General features: G+C 38.0%; 1 long non-coding RNA gene across 1 annotated transcript in view; it reads left to right on the top strand.

Annotated features, from left to right (window-relative positions):
• Positions 1 to 2,927: 2,927 nt before the first annotated feature.
• LOC131415158 (uncharacterized) overlaps positions 2,928 to 22,000 on the top strand; it is a 35,442-nt gene continuing 16,369 nt past the window's right edge. Inside the window, exons 1-2 of the long non-coding RNA XR_009222345.1 lie at positions 2,928 to 2,980; positions 15,375 to 15,428. This is a non-coding gene — a long non-coding RNA (uncharacterized LOC131415158). The remainder of the gene's footprint in view (positions 2,981 to 15,374; positions 15,429 to 22,000) is intronic.

Below are 22,000 nucleotides of genomic sequence, written 5' to 3' on the forward strand. Positions count from 1 at the left end.
ATGAGCTATGAATGAGTGGGGTGGGTGTGCCATGAAATTGGGCACAGTTATGTTTTCTTTATGATATTTTAAACCATTTCTCATTTACTTCTTCCTAAAATGTGTTACGCTTGTTCAGAGGGCAGGTGATATTTGAAAGCATTCAGTACCTTATTTTTGAGAACATTCCTTAATAAAGAATGGTTATACCGTTCTGATAGGTTATAGGGAATTAAGTCATGTCTTTATTCTGACAGAATTTTGTCTTAAAAATAAGAAAAAGTCTGAAATGTACAGATGCAAGTTCACAGTTAGAAAAAGGTTATTTTTTTTTTTTTTTTTTTTTTTTGTGAGGAGATCGGCCCTGAGCTAACATCCGCCAATCTTCCTCTTTTTTTTTTTTTTTTTTCCCGCTGAGGAAGACGGCTCTGGGCTAACATCGGTGCCCATCTTCCTCCATTTTATATGGGACGCCGCCACAGCATGGCTTACCAAGCAGTGCGTCGGTGTGCGCCCGGGATCGGAACCAGCGAACCCCGGGCCGCCGCAGCGGAGCGCGCGCACCCAACCGCTTGCGCCACCGGGCCGGCCCCAGAAAAAGGTTATTTTTAAATTACCTATTTGATTTTAATTTTAATACAAATTTACCATATATTATATATATATTTCCTTTACTGTGGGTGTAAATAGATGTATGCATAGATATGTGTAGAACAGTGAGACTGAAAGAGAGATGTGGATAGTATTCAGCTTCTTTGCTCAATTTCAGCTGAGTTATCTTTAAAACAATTAGGTAGCTATTCTATTAATTAGGTGAATGACATATTAATTGCTTTGTTCTATTTTTTTTTTTTACTTTTTTCACAGGAAGCAGTGGTTTTATTATTTTTTATTCTAGTGGTCGAAAACTTGTGAAGGACTAAATTGATTTTGATCAAGTGTGTTGATCAAACAAACATTAATTTAGGATTCCATTAATGAAGTATACATGTGCAATTTTAAAAAACACTTGGTTTGTACAGAAAAACTAAAGGAAGAAAACATAACTTAGCATGAACTCACCATCCAAAGTTTAACTTTGCTCTTGCTTTCATGTAATTTCTTCTACTCTTTTTGCAATGAGTATAAGACTAATGTGTTTATACTATCAATACTATTTTATCATTTGTTCATATCTTTCTTTCTAATTTTTACTTTTTATATAATTTCAAGAGAGACAGGCTTTCTGGGTCCCCAGAGAGCTAGATGCAGAAACGTTGAATAAGGACATCCGGGCACTAATTGTATTTCCATTCCTTTGATGGGAGGTGGTCTTGCTGGTGCTGACTTCAGATCAAGACCAGTAGGGCCCAATGTTGTAAACATCACCATAAATAGAAGGTAGGTTATTAGTCTACATTCTTCAGGAATGGGAACAGGAACAGGGTTATACGAAGTCAGTGACAAAGCAAGAATTCAGCTCCTTGATCTTTGTTAGAATGGCTTTCCTTGTAGGGAACCCAGAGCAAGTGGCAAATTGCACTAAGGCAGGCTGTGCCTGCTCCTTCCCTGTGCTATCGCTTCACCTTCCTTAAGTCCTGCATCCTCGGTTGAATAGATTGCATCCTTGTATCAGGCATCATCTCTTTTCTCAGCTCTGCAACCCATTTGCAATGCTGCACAGTGTACCGTGAACATAGTTTCCTGAACGTAGTTATACGTTGGTCTTGTTGTAGAGATGCATACTGTTGATAGATAGTCAGGTAATTTTCAGGTTTTCTTTATTACAAATAATTCCGTGTGAAACCTTCTTGTACACATATTTATGTATCTGCAGGGCAAAATCCTAAAGTAGAGTTGGTTATACGTTTGCAAATCATTTTAAATTTTAAAATGAAGTATGCTCATTTTAACTTTTGATCTAGACCTGATATTTGATTTGTATCCCATCTTGAAATAACAGTTTGCAAAATCCTTAAAGGAAGACTGCCTTCTGATATTGCACTATTTAAGTGGCATATAGTTAACAAATTCATGTTTAATGAAAATTATGAACAAGCTGAAATCTCTCACATTATTATTAAATATTCACTGTTAAAGTCCACCTTTTATTTGCATTTTAAGTGCATGTGTGACACATCTCTTAGCCCAATTAATCAGCTGGCATCTTTGGTTAATGTTTATTTTAACTAAAATATGAAATTCCTCCATAATAGCACATAGCCAGACAAATAGAAAAACATGTTTAGCACCATGCAAATTAATGCAAGGTCATAGGCAAGACCCACAAAATAATTAAACCAGGTTAAGGGAGCCATGCTTTGGGAGACTAAGAATTTTAATTAAAACTGTTATTGAGTTCAAATGAGGGGATTCTGTCTGTAATTAGTGAGTAATATCTTTCTGCATTAATCAACGTCACCAAAAAATGCCTAAATTAACACTTTGCTTTTCTTATATTGCTTCAGGTTTGTGAGGTTAGTGAGGAGTAAGTTATATAAAAAAGTAATTAAGATTAGAAGGACACTTTTAAAAATCTTGCTTTTCTACCTGATTTAATCTTGGGCACCATACTTGACAGTAGTGAATGAACACATATTTATTGAATACATACTACAAAAGAGTCATGGTCAGAACTACCAAGAAGGTTCAGCTGCCACTTATAAAGGATAGATGATGTGTTAGGCACTGAATTAGGCATTTTATAATCAGTGTCTTATTTTCTTTTCCTCGCAATGATCTTTTGTAGTTGAAAATACCTTTTTTTTTTCCCAGAAGAAATGAGTGATTTACCCAAGGCCTTAGCAGTAAACTACAGTGGAGAACATAAAAGTGAGATTGGAGAGTATGGCTTGGGTTTATAGTCATAATAGACTCTGTTAGTGAGACATCAGTTTGCCCCACTCAGTCACTGGCATAAGTGGATGACCACAATCCTCCCTCTCCACAGCGTACTTGAGAGCAGACCAAAGCACATCCTCTGAGAGCACGTGGACCTGAGAGCAGCAGAGAACCCTCTGAGGTGAGTGTACTCAGATGGGTCCTGTTTTAGCCAGACAGGTAAGTGACACATTCCCTGGAGAACCTTGAGTAATAGGTGGTGGGGAGGATGGGACAGGTGCTCTCATGGATGTCCTTTGGAAATTTGAGGTAAAGGAGGTAGAAGTATGTCTCTAGTAGATTTTGGATTCAAACTCAGGGAACTCCAAAGTCAGTGTTCTTCCAGTGTATTGTTTTCTGCTCATAGGACCATGGGGGTCCCTCACTGGGAAAGAAATATGTGTACAGATCTTATTCCAGATCCTCCTGTTACATAATACACCTCACCTTTGACTCCTTGCTTAGTCTCCAGCCTCGGGGCCCATTTTTACAACTAGTGGGTCAGAAGCTGAGGTCTTTGGAACATGATAAAGAAGAACTCAGGAGGCTTATAGTGGACTGGAGTTTCAGGATTCTCTTACTGACAAACTATTCTTGAAGGTTTTTCTCTCAGAAGCAACACTTCACATATTGAAACAGCTCACAGGAACTGAAAACAGAATCCTTCCCTCCCTCCCTTCCTCCCTACCTCTCTCCCTCCTTTCTTTCCTTCTTTCCTCACAACCATTTATCCAACAAATATTTATTAAGTGTCTGCTATGTGCTGGGACTAAAACATCTATTATAATATTTCTAAACTCTGTAACCTACTTTTTATGATGGTCTTTGTAATTTCTCATGGATCCTTGCATTTCTTCTCTTTCTCCTCTCCACAACAATCTCACCTTTGTTATTTCATCAAGATACTGGTTTCTTTCAACAGCTGTTAAATTGTTTGAAACTCTATAAAGAAGATTATAAAAATGGATTAACATCAGCCCATTTCCCTCCACTGAAGATCCATATTAATGCTTTGTATGAGTAAAATGAAACTGCAACCTGAGAAATATTCCAATACTTTCTTGTTATTTGGGGAAGTTTTGCTCCGTTTTGCTTTTGTATTGTCAATGATGGGGTTATGTGGCATTTATGAAAACAATTTTTGGGACATATTTTGGACATATATATTAGAAAACTTGTAAATGGAAGTATCTTATTCCTCACTGGCACTATCTCCTTGCTTCATTAAGGAAACATTTCTTCCTCTTTGCCCAGAAAAGCTGTTCCTATCTCCAAAGGCGAGTTTGAAATTCTATTAAACTTAAATTGCTCAGTTACTGCAGGATCCAGACACACACACTCACACACGCACACGCACAGACACATGCGTATTTTGGGAAAAAATGAAGACCAAGTGGTAAAAAGGCATAATACATAAAAGAGGAAATGAAATTTAAGAAGAGATACAACCTGAGAAGAGAAGCGGCAGAGAACAAGGGTGCGTTAATGCACAGTCAGCTTTTGAATTGGGAAGTCTGAAAGAGCAAATAGCTTCTGAAGCAAATACGCATGATACTACTATAGATTTCTGGATAATTAGGCATGAGAAATGGTAAGTGATATATTCACCTACTGCATTTATGTTCTTTTTCTTTTTAAGGTACCCAGCAATTTTTTTTTCAGTAGATGGTTTGAGGCTTGGAAGTCAGCTGAGGGTAAAACTGAAAAGAGTGACAGAGTCTCTTCTAAATTAGTTTTTGGCCAAGCACAGGTCAGTTAATTTGACTGCTGGGATTGGCCTCCTAAGTTGCACTGAGTACCGAACACAAGGTGCAGAACTCTTACAGGGCTCAGTTATTTCTCTCTTTTAGTTTAAAGATCATAGCAAAAAAAAGCAAAGAAAGAACAGCTGGGAGGGATTGACCTCATTGTCCATTAGAGATTGGCTGATGTCAGAGAATGGGAAGGCTGGATTGGTTTATGGTCTCGGGACCCCTGCACTCCATGCCATTTGACTTTTTATGCATAGGAGGGCAAGATATAGAGTCCTGCTCCGTTTGTGAAATGGTCATTGGACTTTTTGCCCACTTCTGCCCTGGAAATATTTATTTCTGCAAAACGCCCCTATATTAGGTGGTCTTCTGAATAAACACTCAGTGACACACTACAAAATAAATATAATAAATCAGTCATGCTGATACCAGCCCGACACAAGGTTGACATAAGGGAAGCCATATTGTAGAAAAGAAACTTTATTGTAACTTTGAATGACCTCTGACAAACTAACCCAGCTGGATATGCACCCTCCAGGAAATCTAACTGCTCTGTAGATTTTACGACCCCTGCTTGTGTATGTACCTCCCAGCTGCGATAAGACGATAACTTTGTTCTTTTGAGTTCCTTAGGAATGTGATGACCCCCGGACAGAGAGTTTATCTGGTGTGGCCACTCCCAGGCTGTAACACCAGAGGATCAACATTCCTAACTCCCTCCCACCTCCCCTATAACCCATGGCCTATATAACTGCATCAAGATTCTGTGCCCCCCTTAAGATGGTTCTTTAGGACACTAGTCCCCCCATCTTCTGATTTGCTAGCTTATCGCTTAATAAAATGCTCTTTCTCTGCCACCATCTTGCCTCTAGATGATTGGCTTTGTCTTGTGGTGAGCAGATCATGCCCATTGTGTGGTAACAATGCTTTTATAAGATATCAATTGTTGCTAATTGGCCGGCTCTATCCTTGGAGCAGCTTCTATAACCTTAACAACATGTTAGGAGCTCTAGTGGGTAAAACAGAAGCATAAAATCTAGTCTTTAGCAGCTTCCAGATAAATTCTCCTTACAGGGACCTGAGTAGCACACATGGGACAAAGTGAATGCTGTCTTGTAGTGAAGAATTTTGAACAAGCAAGTGGAGCAATCAGAGTACAATGGCTAGAATCCAATAAATGTCATCAAGTCATTTTCCTGGGAAGCCTCTAATAGTACCAACCTAGACAAAGATGTGATCTAAAGGCTTTTGTTCAGAAGCAGTAAATGAGGCTCACGAGCTGACTCTCATCTTTAGTGGTTTTATGGGTGATTGGGTTTGGGAGTGAAGGCATATGTTAACACTTTTCATGAGGAAAAGCAGGCATTCCTTCCTACTGACCACTCCTCTCCTCTTGCCCATCAAGTCTGAAGCTGACTCCCCTCCTGCCCAAGCCTTTTGGGTACATTTTCTAAGGTATCCCATTCTGTTCTCCCTTTTTCATGGTTCTGTGGCCTCTCTGCATGGGCAGAGATCATCCCTCGTCGTAGGGGAGTGAACTGCTCCTAAGGTAGAGTGTTGTTGTCTCTTTCTTCTCTCTTCTTTCATGTATGTATGTACACATTCATTTCATTCATTCAGCAAGCACTTATGAAGAGCCTGCTACAAGCAGGCACGCTTCTAGATTCTTGGGACACATTAGTAAACAAAAAAGATAAAGAGATCCACCTTTGAAGGTTTGATATTCTAGCAAAGAGAAATAGACTGTTAACAGTAAACATTCTAAAGGACTTGTATAGCATGTGAAGTTGAAGCATTCAATGGAAAACAAAAGGGAAAAAAGGAGCAAGAAGGAGAATGGGCTACAGGTTTCATATTAAAAGGGTTGTCAGGAGAGGCCTAATTGAAAAGCTGAGATTTATTTAAGAGAAGAGAAGCAATAAGAGGCCAGTGGGGCTGGAGTGGGTGAGTAAGGAAGAGCAAAGTGAGAGACGAGGTCAGAGAGGGAATAGAGGGGACAGATCATGTAGGACTTGGTAGGTCATTTTGAACTTTGAACTTTCTTTTCAGAAAATTTTCTTAATTTCAGTCTATAAATCCAAATTATGAAATAAAACTTTGAAAAGAATCATACTGATTTGCAAAGGACTGACTGAACTAAATGAAAATATATATGGTGTATTTTCTTTTCTGATTTATAACAAAAACTGATTTCAAAAACCATCTCTGCGTCCAAATTAAAATACAATATTTCACATATTCTTAATTTTGAATTTGGGGAAAAATTAACCACAGAACTGTCCTCAAAAATGACTGATAGCTGTACGGCTCCACAGCTGAAGTAGAAACAATGGGTGAAGTCAGAAGAACCAAAAGTCACAGATGAACATAGGACAAGACACCTCAAGTGGTCCAAACATGGAACAGAAAGCAGGGGTCTACCCAATACTGAATATATTTAAGCAGAGGTATGGTGACCATCTAACAAAGATCTGATGAGGAGGATTCCTATCTTGCCAAAAGGATTGGGAAGACCAATCCTTTGGAATTCTAGAACTTCAACAGATGGACTTTTCTTGAAAATGTATTAGACATTTTCATTAGACTCATTTCATTAGACTCATTTCTTGAAAATGTCAGACATTTCTAGAAGTATTTTATATAGATTATCTCATATAACCCTTACTACACTCAACTCTTTGAGCCTGGATTTTATTGTGCTCCCTTTATAAAGAGGCAAATGAAACTGTCCAAGTTCATAAAACTAGTGCATTAAGGGGACAGTATACAAATTCATATGTTTAATTCTAAAGCCTTTGTATCTTTTATTGTTGTTATTCCTTCTATCCTAGCTCTCAGAAACCAGAATCTGAAAATAGTCTTATAAACCAATGTTCATCAGATTATTACTTTATTTATTACCAGAATCCATCAATTCAGCAGTCATATATTAAGTTCCTCACATACTCAAGGCATTGCTCCAAGTGCTAGTGAGACACAGGTGGAAGACACAGACCTAGAAGATAATAATTACAATTAGATGATCAGGGAAATAGAACTACCCCTTGGGTACTGCGATCTTGGTCTTGATTCTATTTCCTGAATCTACTCCATGTTTTTTTCTTCTTTTATTTTTTACTTCAATGTCTTTGCTTCTTTTATCCTGCCTATAAGACTATCATCTAAGAATTCAATTGATAAATACCTGAAGAGCTTATTCAGTTGTAAGGAGCAACTCTACTGAAACTAGCTTTAATGAAGGCAAACAAACAACAAAGGACATTGACTGACTTAGATAACTAGAGGGACAGAGTTTAATTAGCCTTCTGCTCACTGGGTCCACCAACTCAGATCATGTCATCATGTCCCATCTCTCTCATGTTCACTCTCTCACTCTCTCTGATCCACTCCCTCACCTATCTCTCTGCCTGGCTTATCTCTGCCTAGTTTAATTATCTCTTATTATCAGAAAGCATTTCTTAAGCAGTGTGGTCCAGGACTGCAACAGCTCAAGCTTCACCTCCTTTCAACTCCTTAACTCTCAAGGTAAGGCCTCTGAACTTCCAGTTCTAAGTTTTGAAAATTTCCAAAGAAGGACAGTGAAAAGCCCAGCTTGATCAGCTGAGTAGGGCACTATCAATGGTTGAGCATGGATTACAGGGCAAACATGAATGCAGGGGCCATAGGATTGGAAATCCCACCAGAATCACGCAGTTAAGCTGGTAGAGAAACAGTTTCTCCAAGGGAAAGGGGGTATGCAGGGTCTCAATTAAGCAGCAGATGTTCATCGCAAGACTCATATTAAATGTTATGCTCTTCATGGTATCTCCTGAGCCACCCAGCATGTATGATCTTTCCCCTCCTAAAACCTCTAACACGTTGGCCATCTACAGTTTCAATTGTCATTTACAGCCATGTTTATCTCATAAAAGTGGTTTAGATCTCTTACTTGAAACTTTGGGACAGATTCATCATTTAATTCACTGAAATCCATGAAAAAATGCCTCTCCTGGAAGCAGTGCTAACAAGCACAAATTAATGGAAATTAGAGAAAGGAGCTGGAGCCGGTGAAAAAAAACAGGAACGCGTTTCTTGACCCACAAATTCATTTATTCAAAATCATTATTGAAATCCTACCATTTACCCAGCTTTATGCTAGAAGTTGATGAAACAAGAATAACAAAAAAAAAAACAGGTGTGGTCACTATTCTCCTGGATTACACACACCAGTGGGACTAGACATTTAGAAAACATGTAAACAAACACAGAATGTTGATATGTCTTTGGAACTAAGAAGAAAATTCCTAGAGTGCTATGTGAGGAGTAACTAGGACATCTGACTTGGATTGTGGGGTGAAGGAAAGCCCATTTGAGGAAGTACAATTTGAGCTGAGCCCCCAAAACAGAGTAGCAAACATGTAGGTGAAACATAGGAAGCAAGTGGCCTGGGTGAAGAAAGAGCATTTGTGAAAGCTTGCAGCCTTTCAGCATTTTAAGGAAACTGCAAGAGAGCCCACGTGGTTGGAACTCTTGAGAATAGAAGCACATTACATTTCTTCATTTCCTTACCCTTCCACATGATGAGTTTATCCAGTCTTTCCCTGGCTTTCACAGTGAGCGATCTTGAGAGCCCTGGTCGTCTGAGAAAGAGGTCCCTTTGGAAAGTAGGAGAGGACAACAAAATCAAGGCTGCCTGGGGGTACCAAGGCTCTATATTTGCCAACTTCATGCTATTGCCAAAGGCAAAATGATAAATACTGAGAAAAGCACTAAAATAGGTGCAGGAGACTTGCTTTGGAAATTTGGATATCTAATTCACTTTGTTTATAGCTGGGACAAGTCACTATGTTTGAATTTTCTTGTCTATAAATTGGGGATGATCCCTTACAGAGTAGTTTTCAAGCTTTGCATGACATAGAGTACCTGACTTTAAAAGCTCGAAAGCAATATGCTAATGTAAATACATGGGAGTCAGGGCTGTTTTTGGTATATCCGGCATTCAGGTTAAACCTCTGCACACTGCTTACTCTTTGTATATAAGCAGCCCTTATAGCAACATCCCTGTACTCCAGATCTGGTACTGAAGCAGAGGCTCTTATCATATGTGTGTGCACACATGTATATATGATGAGTGTGTAGTGTATGTAAGTGCATGTGCAGCTTATGTGTTGGCTTACGTAGTCTGGGTGGCGTGTGTTTATATGTGGTGCATGTGGCATGTATGCATATGTTTTTGGTGTGTGTATGGTGTGAATATGTGATATGTATGGGGCATGTGCATACGTGTGTGTGTGTGTGTGTGTGTTGTATGAAAAAGTGTGATGCTGGGAGATACAGACAGGCTGAAAGTCAGGAATCATTATCTGAAAATAATCATCCAACTTCATTCCAATTCCCAGGGGAATCCCAGAGATGGAACCTTGCTAAACCCACAGAGATTGCAAACTTCAAAAATGAACCTGAGCCTTTTGCTTTCTAATAGTTTGGCAGGGGTCAAACCAGAACAGTCTGGGAAGAGTAAAACGGGGGCTGTGCTGCCCAGGCTTGGCATTGTCACCAGCCCTCCTAAAAGGCTGTAGAAGGAGTGTGAAGCCATTGGCAGGTGCTCTCAAGGCTGCACTGTAGCAAGACCTCTCCACCCCAACCCTGGGCCACTGGAAGTTGGGGCGAGGATACTAAGTGTTTACAAATACAGCTGTTGCGATGCCAGTCAGATGGGAAGCAAGTGTACTCCTCAGGTTTTCTATAATCACTCTTTACTCAACTGTGTAGCAATCAGTAAACAGTTGTGTTCTAGACACAACAGCTTGTGTCACCCCCTAGATTAAGGGAGAGCAAATTGGAGAAAACTCAGTGATACATGAAGCCATATGTGGCATTTCTCTGATTGCTTGTCCCCTGGTTGTGTGAGGAAAGGACACTCTAGGGGCAATAGTGATGAGCACGACCTTATGCATTCTCTGGACATATGCTGCACTGACTGCACCACCAGAACACACCAGAAGAGATTTTTAAATCCAAAACAGTATCTTAAAGTTCTATTCACCGTACACTGGAGCACATGTCCATACCTGCAGGGAAAAAGGAGAGAATGAAGTGCAGTTCTTCCTCATAGAAAATTCTCAGGCTAATGGAGGAAACAAAAGCACCACCTAGAAAACAATCGTGGAAAAATATGATACTGGATTAAATTCTCAGATTTGAAGCACAGAGATGGAGGAAATCCACAAGAGAGTCTTTACGAATGGGGCTGGAGTTTGGCCCCGAAAATAGATGGATTTTGCTAGACACAAAGAGTGAGAGAGAAGGGCAGGGAGAGGGATTGCTTGGGTGGTATGGATTCTATATTTAGAAAAATGTGAGTATTTGAAACAAGGTGTTTATCCTTTAAGTTCTCTAGTTACAGTGTCTAAAATCTATGAGGTTTCTAAGGGGCTCAAAAATATATGAAAATAGTAATGCTTGAGACAAAAATAATAACAGAAAATAATAATAACAAAAAGATAATGCTTGAGACCTAAAACAAGAAATACAGATCCAAGATCCAAAATCAAAAAGGAAAAATTTAAAATTGAAATTATAAGTATTTCATCACATCTATAAAACAGCATAACTTCCACTAATCAGCTTCATCTCAAATCATATAAACATAGTGTTTGATGTAGATGTTTGGTGTGATGAGGAGTAGACCTTCAAAAGGGAGTGCTCAGACCTAAGATGGTCTCAAATCATCCCTGTTTTAAGACATAGACTCCAAGGAGATACCTAGAGAATGTGAATTCTCTATACCTTACTTACTTTATCTGAAAAAAACAAAAACAAAACAAAAATGAAGTTTCTAAATTGGGCTCTCAAGAGGCCTGGGCATCATAAAACCATCAAGTAGAGAAACAGAAATTTTACAAATTTAGAGAGAGATAATTTAATTGAAGTTTTGGAGAAAATCAGTCAGATTAAGCAGTATTTGAGGATTGTCCCTGATTAGTGAGAAAATAGAATGTACATACACAAACACGCAATGATTTAATTGTGTATAATTTGTGTTAACACATTGTCTAGCAAATGTTTATGTTTTGTAGCTAAAGCTAGATTTTTTCTTGTTGTTTTGATTGAAGGAAAGATCAACTAATCAGAAATGTTTGTTATTAACTCTGCGAGTTGATTGAATAGCGGGAATCCAAAGTATTTGGACTAGAATCAGGCATTTCTGTCGACCTGTTGACAGCTTACCCAATAACAGGCATAGTAATTTGGAATGTAGACCTTCAAACCCCAATCTATCAAGTAACATCAATCATTACACATGTTTAAAAAAAAAACCTTAAGAAAACAAGAGAATGTGTCAATATTTTTCTTTTTACAGCCCTATCTGTCAATTGATACAATATAGCTGCCTGTTATGTCATGAATCTTGATTTGCCAAGAGCTTATTCTCTTCTTCCAAACATCAGAGGTGTATACTGTAAAAGTCAGAGATAAGACAGTTACATAATTAAAGGGAGCAATTCTTTCACCAAAATCAGCATCATAAAGTAGCTACAATGCACTCAATCACCACAACCTGGGGGTAAATCTTGTGTAATGTTTAACTGAATACACATTCAATTTATACTTCTGAATTTATTTATATCAATAGCAGTCTAGATTTTGCAAAAGCAGAAAAGATCCTAGCTAATATATTTAAACAGAGTCGACAGGACCTAACTAGCTAACTGTTGTTTTAGTAAATGTTTTGTTATGAAGATGAGGGTTACATCTTCCGAAAGAAGAACTTTCGGTGATATATTTAGTAGTGTGCTGTAGCCAAGATCTGGAGATATAAAAGTACTTCACACTTATACATTACTCTTAACCTTTAACGTGCTTTCAAAGCAATTCAACAATTGACCTTTAGGCAAATTCTATATTTTATCTAACATGATAAATACTTGTACCTGAATTTGGAGGATAAGTAAACTGAATCTGAAAGGTGAAATTGAGGCCAAGGTCACAGAGGTGGTATTAGAGCGGGAGCTAGGCTCCTAACTTCCACTCATAGTTATTCTCATGATATCCTCATGTCCCAGAGTTCTCCAGGGCACTAATTCTTTTTGTTGGAATTATGTGTCACAAGAAGAAAAAACAACTGAATACAAATTCACTGAGGAAATTTTGTCTTAAACACAATGAAGTAAGCCCCTCTGCAACAGGATTTCTTAAAACCTTTCATATGCTGGAGTGTTTGTAAATTTCTAAGAAAGATGCAGTGTGTATTATTTCCCATAGTTATTTAACTAAAGATCATTTTCTAGATATTCAAAAGAACGTGTTCTGAGAAACTTATATTCCTCCATGTAATCTCTACCAATATCAGACGAAAATAAGCCCCTACCATAGGCCTTACTATACCTTGTATATTTGATAATATTGTCGATGATAATACACAAGCATTTCAAATCTTGAATCTTTTCTATAAGAAATTTGCAAAACCAAGTAAGGGATGCCTAATGCAGTTTGTTTAAGAAACCCCAGTTAGTGGTTCAGACAGATGCTTTCTGGAATAACAACCAGTGAGCTGTGACTGGAACGCTATGAAATGTTTTGCACATAAAATGAATCCTTATGCATGGAAAGTCAATATCTGTTGTGAGTAGTTATCGTCTGGTGGTTAGTTTGAAGGGCTGGAAATTAGAGTAGCTCATTCCAGCTGAGGCTCTCACTCCTCAATGTAAGAAGCAGGAGCAATGATTACACAAACCCAAGTGTGTTGCATTCTGGCTTCATCCCAGGTTAGTATAAAAGACACAGCCCACGCCTTTGGAGCACACGCGATATGCAAAAAGTAGACTTAACCATAAAGAGAGCAGGGTTTCTCTTCATAGGCAAAGAATGCTTCACAGCATGCTCCAAAAGAGTCTTGATATTTCATTCTACGTAGAGCAGGGAATATGGCAGCCACTCATTAACATACTTTATTAATTGACTAATGTTGAGTTCCTTTTATTGAGACAGAAAATATGCTTAATCTTAAGCCTATATATGATTCTCTTATATCAATGAGGTATATTTTAGACCAGAAGTTCTGAGAAGGCAGAGACTATGGGGTCTTCCAGAGATCAAATCAATTACTAGATTCAGTTAATTCAGAAAAAGGCAGCAAATCCATTTATATGAAATTTTGGAAGCTAGGAAAGTACTTCAGCCTTTGGGGCTATTCAAATCATTAGCTTAACTTATCAGCCATGAGTTAGATATGATGAGGAACTTACATGCTTATAGGTAACCAATTCCACCAAGACTTTTAATATCTGTCCAAAATAAATATCCTTCTAAATTTTTATCCATGGGAATACAGGGGCTGTTTCCTTGTTTTTGCATTCCTTCTAGCTGGTTCTTCTCTTTACAATTCTTTTTTTGTCTCTCTGTGAATTTCTGCTGCCTTGGTGTTTCTCTCTTTCTCTCTCTGTCTCTCTTTTTCTCTTCCTTCAAATTTTTGGTGATGGTTAATGGCCAATCATTGTTGGGTTAATAACTTGAGAAACATGCCTAGGAAAGTAGAAGGAGTTAAAAAGGACTTAAGAGAAAAGTAGCCACTGTGTGACTCCCCTGTGGTCCTGTGGTCATGTCCTATTGCCCTTATACTCCATGCGTGCACTGAAGGAAAGCCTTAGCTTTCACCATCATTAAATTCAAGAAGGTGTTCTATAGTGCTGAACCAAACCTGATAGAATAATGAAAAATCACAGAACCAGAAAGAAGCTGAGTTTGGAGGAACTTTAGGGGACACCTAATCCAGTGTACATGGTGTAGCGGTTAAAAAATATGGGCTTTCCACTCAAGACTGTGTTCAAATCTTATCCTGTTATTGCCTAGCTCTGCCATCCCTTTCAAGAGGACTACATTTTCTTTGCTTTGGCTTTATCTGTAAAATGCAGATAATCGTAGTACATATCTCAAGATTTCCTGGGTTGAATAAATAAACATAACATCTGACACGTGGCAAATATCTTATAAATTTTAGCTGCTATTTTTATTATTTTTTAATAATAATAACCATTGTTATTAATGGTAGTAGTAGGAAAAGTAGAAGTATTTATCATAAGAGGAAACTGAGGCGGAGAGAGATTAAATGGATTTTTTAAAGTCATAAAAATAGGACGGGATAGAGCATTTTAACTTCAAAAGCCATGAGTAGTATCAAACTCATGTCTGAATGTCACCTATTGGCATTACCCAACACTGCCATCCATTCCCTGCATACAGGGGCTGTGCCTGACTTGTGCATTTGCTGTCCCCTGGGTCTGGGATACTACTGTGACATGGTAGGAGGTACTCAACCCATATACGAATAAATGAACAGCAACTTTGGAATTACACACTCATCATGGGATCAAAAGAGTAAAGGAATCAAATAAATCGTGAAGTTGTACCTAAGGGACTCAAAAATATAATATTTCAAATTCTGAGGACAGAAAATGATGATGCTTTCTGAGGATTTTAAGAGTTTTAGAGAAGTAAAGATAATGCAATTGAGAAATTAGTTACAGAGTAATAGAAAGAGAAATAAAGTAAACTTTTAGGGGTGGGAATGAGCAAGGCAGTGGCAATAAATACTTGAAAAGAAAATGTATGAATTTCAGGCAAGCCAGTATTAAAGAGTTTACGTTTTTATATTGTAAAAATTGAATGCATGTGTGCGATATATTTTTGCATATAAACTTTCCTTAGCTAGTGGTGTTTGTCTTACACTTAAGACTTTTAGTTTTATTTTTTTCTTTTCTGCTAATACATGAAAATCTGCTAATAAAAATTATGCCTTCACTTCAGGTAACTGCCAGAGTTGAACAGAAGCATCTACTGAAGTCAATTTAGTACTATCAGGTATTGTATTTATCTTTTAACATGCCGATAATAAAGCGAAGTAACAAATAGCTAATTAAATATGTTCAAAATTAATTAAGCAAAAGTCTATATATTGATTACATTTTATTTACCTTTTATAAATACCAGAAAAATCTTCAGTTACAGGTAAAAGAATAGAAATGGAAAGATTGAAGATTGTTGTTATTATTCTGAGCTCTGTATATTTGAATGTTAAGATTATTTTCCATCACCACTTAGATTACTCTAGAAATAGTGTTCTTGACAGGGATGTAAATTGGTTCTGAGGATGAAAAAAATTTACTCTTTCTATGTATAAAGTGCAGATATACATACAGTACACACACAGAAATGCAGAATATTGTGAAATCAACATTTCATGGGAAGAGCAATTAGAAAAAATTTTCTAAAAAGACTCCATGGAGAAGTAGGGGAATAATGAAGAAAAGATTGAGAAGCATTGGTCTAAAACTTCATAGCTCAACTCTTGTCTGTACTACCTTTTTTGATTCAGAAAAAGAGTATGGTACCTCCGAAAACCCCCTCCGTTATGCAGTAGTTTGATTGTTCTTAACCCATCTCTACTATGTTTGTCTGTAAGTTTCCTGTATGTAAAACCAGAGCTTGGAGTAGAAGAAATCTGGGTTTGACTCCCAGTTTCATTAAATTCTAGTCATCTACTCTTATGCAATGTAATTAACTTCTCTCAGCCTATATTTTCTTTAAATCTGCACAATGAATTAGCAGCAGCACCTACTAGGTAGGAACGTTAGGAGGTTAGTAAGGTAATATAGGCCAATCATTTAGCTCAAGGTTTGGCACAGGTTGGGCACTCTGCGTGGGTGTAGCCTTGAGTATTATGATTGTTCTAGTTTTTGCCATTTCCACATGGAGGCTGTGACAACTGCTTTTGAAGCCCAATCAAAACCAGTTTAGAAACTTCCCATTGAATGAGATGTGATTGCACTTTATAATCTGCCCCTTTCTCATCCAATTCTTTATTGTCATTATTTCAATCCAAATACATTTTTAAAAAACCTCACACATATATATATACGTATGTAGATGTACTTATGCAAATATATATAGTTATATAGTTTTATATATATCTATACATATATAGTTATATAAGACAGGCAAAAATCAAAGAAGTGGAGGACTTTGGAGAAAGGTGATTAAAAAGGAAAATTAATAAACGTTGCTCAAAACGAATTCTCAGGTATGCAAAAGGATAGGGTTGTCTATTTTCCTATTCTGAATAAGAGTATACAATGGAAAGAGATACCAATCATACTTTATTTTTGCAAACAATACAAAAAATTCAAATTATTTAGTCTCGTAATGACATTTTTTCATAAATCACATTCACCCTTGGCATGAGCTGGAGCTAACAAACAAAACAAAAATCTATCAAACATTTATAGAGTACTCATGTTCTAAAGTGACTTCAGAAATCAAAAGATGTCATCTGATATAGTTAATTACATATTTCTTTCCCACCTCCAAGATTATTTGTTTATTATAGCTAGGGTTTGCATAGCATTTTATTTTTCTGGTAGAGTGGCAATTGAATGGTGGTAGATGGAAGCTAGGGAAAAGTAGGAGAATTGACTAGTAATGCTTGAGAGCAGAAGCTAAATTTGAAAGAGCTGGATTGGTGCTAAGCTGGAGATCTCACCTTCTAACCTACAGTTCTAACAAAACACACTCCTCCATTGATTGCTTTTTTTAAAAGACAGTAATTAAGCAATAATTAACCAATAAACTGACAAGCATTTTATTTTAGAGACTGCGTGTTTTATGAACAGGCAAGACAGAAAGCATTTATTATATAACATTATTAATTGTAGATTATTTGTTGTGACCAGATCAACAAAATTCTGTTACCGTAGACCATTCCCCCGGGATACAAGAATGACTTTGTTATGCAAAATGTCTCTCTGTAAAGCTCTATGCCAGAATCAGATTTTACTATGGCAGCATTTATTCTACACAGCTAGCAGCACAGAGTCCTGCTCTCTGACCTGTACTGAGAACATGGGGGAAAAGAATACTTATTTCTCCCTTTGCAGCTCTTAAAAAAACAGAAAGGTGTATTAGCAGAACTCTGAACCAGGAGACTCAAGTTTCAGCTTCATAATTAACCTTGAACAACCCACTTATCATATTGGACTTCATTTTCTGCATCTGTATAATGTAGATAATAATTCCTGATTTAACGACTTCTTAGAATTATTGTAAAGAGCAGAAGCATTGAATAAAAATGGTTTTTCCCAAAGTATGTAGTGATAGACATGTGCAAGGAGCTAAGGGCCTTCTTTTATTGAGCAATGACATGGATGCAACAAAGATAAGAGCCAGCCTGCTCATCAGAGTTGATATCAAAAATACGTAACAAGACGCACAGATGCAGTGCAGGTGGAGTGGATGCTGGGTGAGTTGCGTCGGTGAGTATCCTTAGTGTCCCAGACCTGGCATTTTTTGTGATTGTAGCTCATCTAGGACATATTCTGAACTTCCCTTGAATAATCAGTCTCTCTAGACATCCCTGTCATCCTTTTTCCTTTGGGTGGGGGAGTCATCTCCTTCAGTGTCTGCCAGACAAGAGAGCTTATTACATTACCCTTATTAAATTTCCTTTTGCTCTTCAACTCTCATTGCCTATGCCCTCTCATTTCCATCAAGCTTATAACATTTAATTTCTCCTTTCCTCTGCTATTATTGAGTCCAATTTCCACCCCAATTGTGAGGCTACAGGATGTAGTTTCCATTCCAGTGGGAGTTCTCCATGGAGGCTTTTAGAGTGACAACGTGACTTATTAATATCACTATCGATTAATCATTTTAAGCACAAGAAATATGTTGAATGCTCTTGTTTGAACTTTTCAAGTATCCTATGGCTCCTGACTTAAATGAGACATGATTTTACTCCTGATTGGTAAAGAATTCTTTTTTATTTCCCTTGGCCACATCTTCTTGGTTTGGGATGATCCATTGGTAATGAGCTCTATAGTAGATTGAACTGTAGATTGGTCCTTTTTGGAAATCTGAAATAGCTCTCCCACATCCTTTAGATACATTTCAAGCCTCTCAGGCTAGCTTTCAGGGTTCTATAGAATCAGTTCAATAAGACAATAAGAATGTCTCACGGATATCTTACTTTGTCAGGTTTACTTGCCACTATCCTACAATGCCTACTCATTAATTTAGTTAGGATTGATTATTCAGCCTGCTGCCTTATTCCCACCTTAGCATATTTTCACATGCTTTTTTTCTGATTTTTGTGTTCTCTTAAAATCCTACTCACCACATAGGGCACTGTTGAAGTCTCAATCTTCCCCACCTAGTTAAGGTGTCCTCTCTCTGCACATATTTGTTGTACTACATTCAGTACCTAGTCACTTAACATCTTACTACATTATCTAATTTGTCCATTAGTATTGCCTTCCTCACCTTACCCTGCAAATTCTTTGAGGTCAGAAACCATGTAGTGGAATAGTCTTTTCTCCTTTCTTACAGGCCTCACAGAGATGGGCAGGTAATAGACACAAGGATGCTAGACACTTACCAGTGTGTTCAATAAAGTGTGACCACCAACCCTTGTGAAGAACTTGCTTTGCAGGAGGGCTCCATGTCTTTAACCATTAGACTATTCTGCTCCATAATCATTACATGTTGATTGACTGAGTCTGTTTGAAATATCTGAACACAATCAATGAGCTTGTGTATATCTAGAACAGAGGTCTTAACCTCACATCCAAGAATCTTTAGAGTGTTAAAGAATGGGTTTCAAAGATCTTATTAACATATTAAAATTGAATGCAAAATTTTGTGTGCATTTGATTCTGTCCCTTATCCTTTGTGCATCCCATCTACAAGAATTTACAGTTTCAAATGTACTCTTAAAGGAGTCTATGACCTCCTGGAAGGTTAAGAACCTCCATACTGAGCCTAAGAGGATACTGCCAAAGCCAACCACTGCATAGGTGAGTAGAGAGGTTGACAGGCAGCAAAATAGATTGAAAAGAACTATCCCTATTTTCTTCCAAACTCTCCCTTTACTTTTTAGTGGTTTAAGCTGTTATATCAGGGAATACCCCTCCAGGTCTCCTACAACAGGTTTCTATAGTGGTCTGGGCAGAGATGTTCTTATTTGCTAGCCACTGTCCTTCCTACAGGGAGTCTTCCTCCCACTCCAGCACATTGCCCAAAGCTTATTAGTAGAGCTGTGCCCCAGGCTGTGTACTGGTGGGGTGGAATGCCTAAAGCAAATCCAGAATTAAGGAGTTCCATGGGGAGTGGCCCTTGGAGGGATTAAGGAAACAGGGCTCTAATTTCCCCTCAAGCAACAATCTTGTTTCCCTATCAACCCTTCAGGATAAGGAGTGAGGCTCAGCATGAATTAGTAACTCAAAGCAAGCCTGCCAACCAGGTCCACAGTAATTGTCTTGCCTTCTTGTTTTAGGAAAAGAAAACCTCCTTTCTGATTTTCCCCTGGACTACAGCTCTCATTCTTCTCCTATCCGTCTGGGCTAATGCAGTCCAAAATTGCTTTTTTCTCACACTTCTGATGTTTGTCCTTTACTTGGCTTCTCTGTTGGTTAACACTGACTTTCTAGGGGTTTAGGGTGGGGGAGGGAGTGGATGCATTATGCTAATATAGTTCTATAGCTCTTTCCTCTTAGAGTGGCAAACCCCAGTTCTCAGGAAGGCTTTTCCACAAGGCTTTTAAACACCTGAACTGCTCCTTTGAGGATCAGAGAATGTGGAACACAGCCTTCGACTATAAAACATGGAAGCAGAGACAAAGTAAAGTTTGTAAAATGTGTCCTGTTAAACTCAGATTGGAGGTTTGCTCGCCCTTCTTCACACCTAGTCCTCATTTTACCTCTAGTTCTCAACACCTCACCTGCTTCCAGGTCTGAGCCTTTTAGGTCTCATGGAAGACTGACTGACCTTCACACTCTGCCACCAGCAAGGACTTAGGAGAACATTCCAGTAGAGTGTGCTGTTCTGGGTCCCGTGGTCAAATGTACACAGTTCCCTTATGGGATCAATAGGTTGACAATTCCCCAGACCCCCAAGTCTGAGCATTCTAAATTCTCCAGTCGCTCTATGATGTGACATAGAACCATGATTCAGAATCATTTTTATCAAAATCTGTGGGTAAGAATGATAAGTTTTAGAAAAAAGGACAATCTCTAGGAGGATGAGTATTTGTTTTAGTCTATGACAGTTAAAATTCGGCTAAATTTCAAACCCAACACTATTCCTGTTTGCTTCTCCTGGGCCTATTTACGTTTCCCCAGCTGATGTCTGGCAGGGGCTCCAGAACTCATCTGGCACCTTGGTATTATAGTTTGTGGTATCTGCAGCCATTTTCCTCTTGCATGGCATTTTCCCACATCAGGAGATATGGCGTCATTTAAAATATGTGCAAGTGTAATTTACACTTAGGAAGAAGATAAAGAAATTAAAATGTCTATGGTGAGATAATACTATTGGGTTTACAAGTGTATTCTTATCAGATTCATATGAATTAGGGTATATATGCAAGTTGAATAGGAGTTGTGACAAAATAATCAGATTGACTGAAACACATTCCATACAAACAATATTTTTGACCCCAATTTATTTCTTAAGTATTTACTGAACACTTACTATGGCTCAGCTCTGTGATATTGAAGGAATTCCAAAATCTGCACACAAGGTGAATCTTCTCAAAGAGTTCTCTCTCTACTTTGAGAAAAGAAATAATATAAATAATGGCAAAAGTGTGTACTTCTCAGAGGAGTCAAAATTATTTCCATAGATATGAGTGTCCTAAATTCAATTTCAGCTAATTCCTAAGCTGTATATAAACACATGTATTGTGTTGATTTATGACCACATCCTCAATGGCTAGAGTTTCTTGATTAATGAACATTTTACCCTGTTAAACAAACAAAGAAAACTGAATCACAGAATTTAGAAACTGCCAACAGCTCTATTTATGACTACAAGTCCCTTCCTAAGTTTTTACACCTTTCGGAATAGGTAGGGGCACAAGAAGGTCACACAGAGCGGGCTATGAAATATTTGAACATATTGCCAAAATGACTCCAATACATTTCGAGTCACAGCCTTGTTCATCTCTAAGTTAGTTATTTCTTGATGTCCTTCCCCAACTGAATGTGGCACTGGGACTGATGTAAGAACTTCAATGAACAGGAGACCAAGGACCACAAGTCATCTTTGTAATGTGCAGCATGTAATGGGCTTCTAGGGCAAAAAGATCCCAGAACGACTGTGGTTAAATTTCCCACCAGCATGACAAAATGGTCACTTGGAATTCTTACTAAGTTGAATTTTAGGGGGAAAAGTGTACTATTTCCATACTACTGAGTTTGTGGACTCACAAACCATTTACCTGAGTTATCTTCCAAATCTCTACATGTGGCAAGCTTTAATGCTGCTCTTGACAGCGAGTATATACATCTCAGTCTTCCTGGGTCTTTAATTTCCCCTGCCTAAACTTCCATGTTGTAAAAAAGTTTTGTGACTTGCCCTCTTCCTCTTATTGGCTGAATATG

The sequence above is a fragment of the Diceros bicornis genome, chromosome 16 (assembly GCF_020826845.1).
Source record: "Diceros bicornis minor isolate mBicDic1 chromosome 16, mDicBic1.mat.cur, whole genome shotgun sequence".
NCBI classification, from domain to species: Eukaryota; Metazoa; Chordata; class Mammalia; order Perissodactyla; family Rhinocerotidae; genus Diceros; species Diceros bicornis.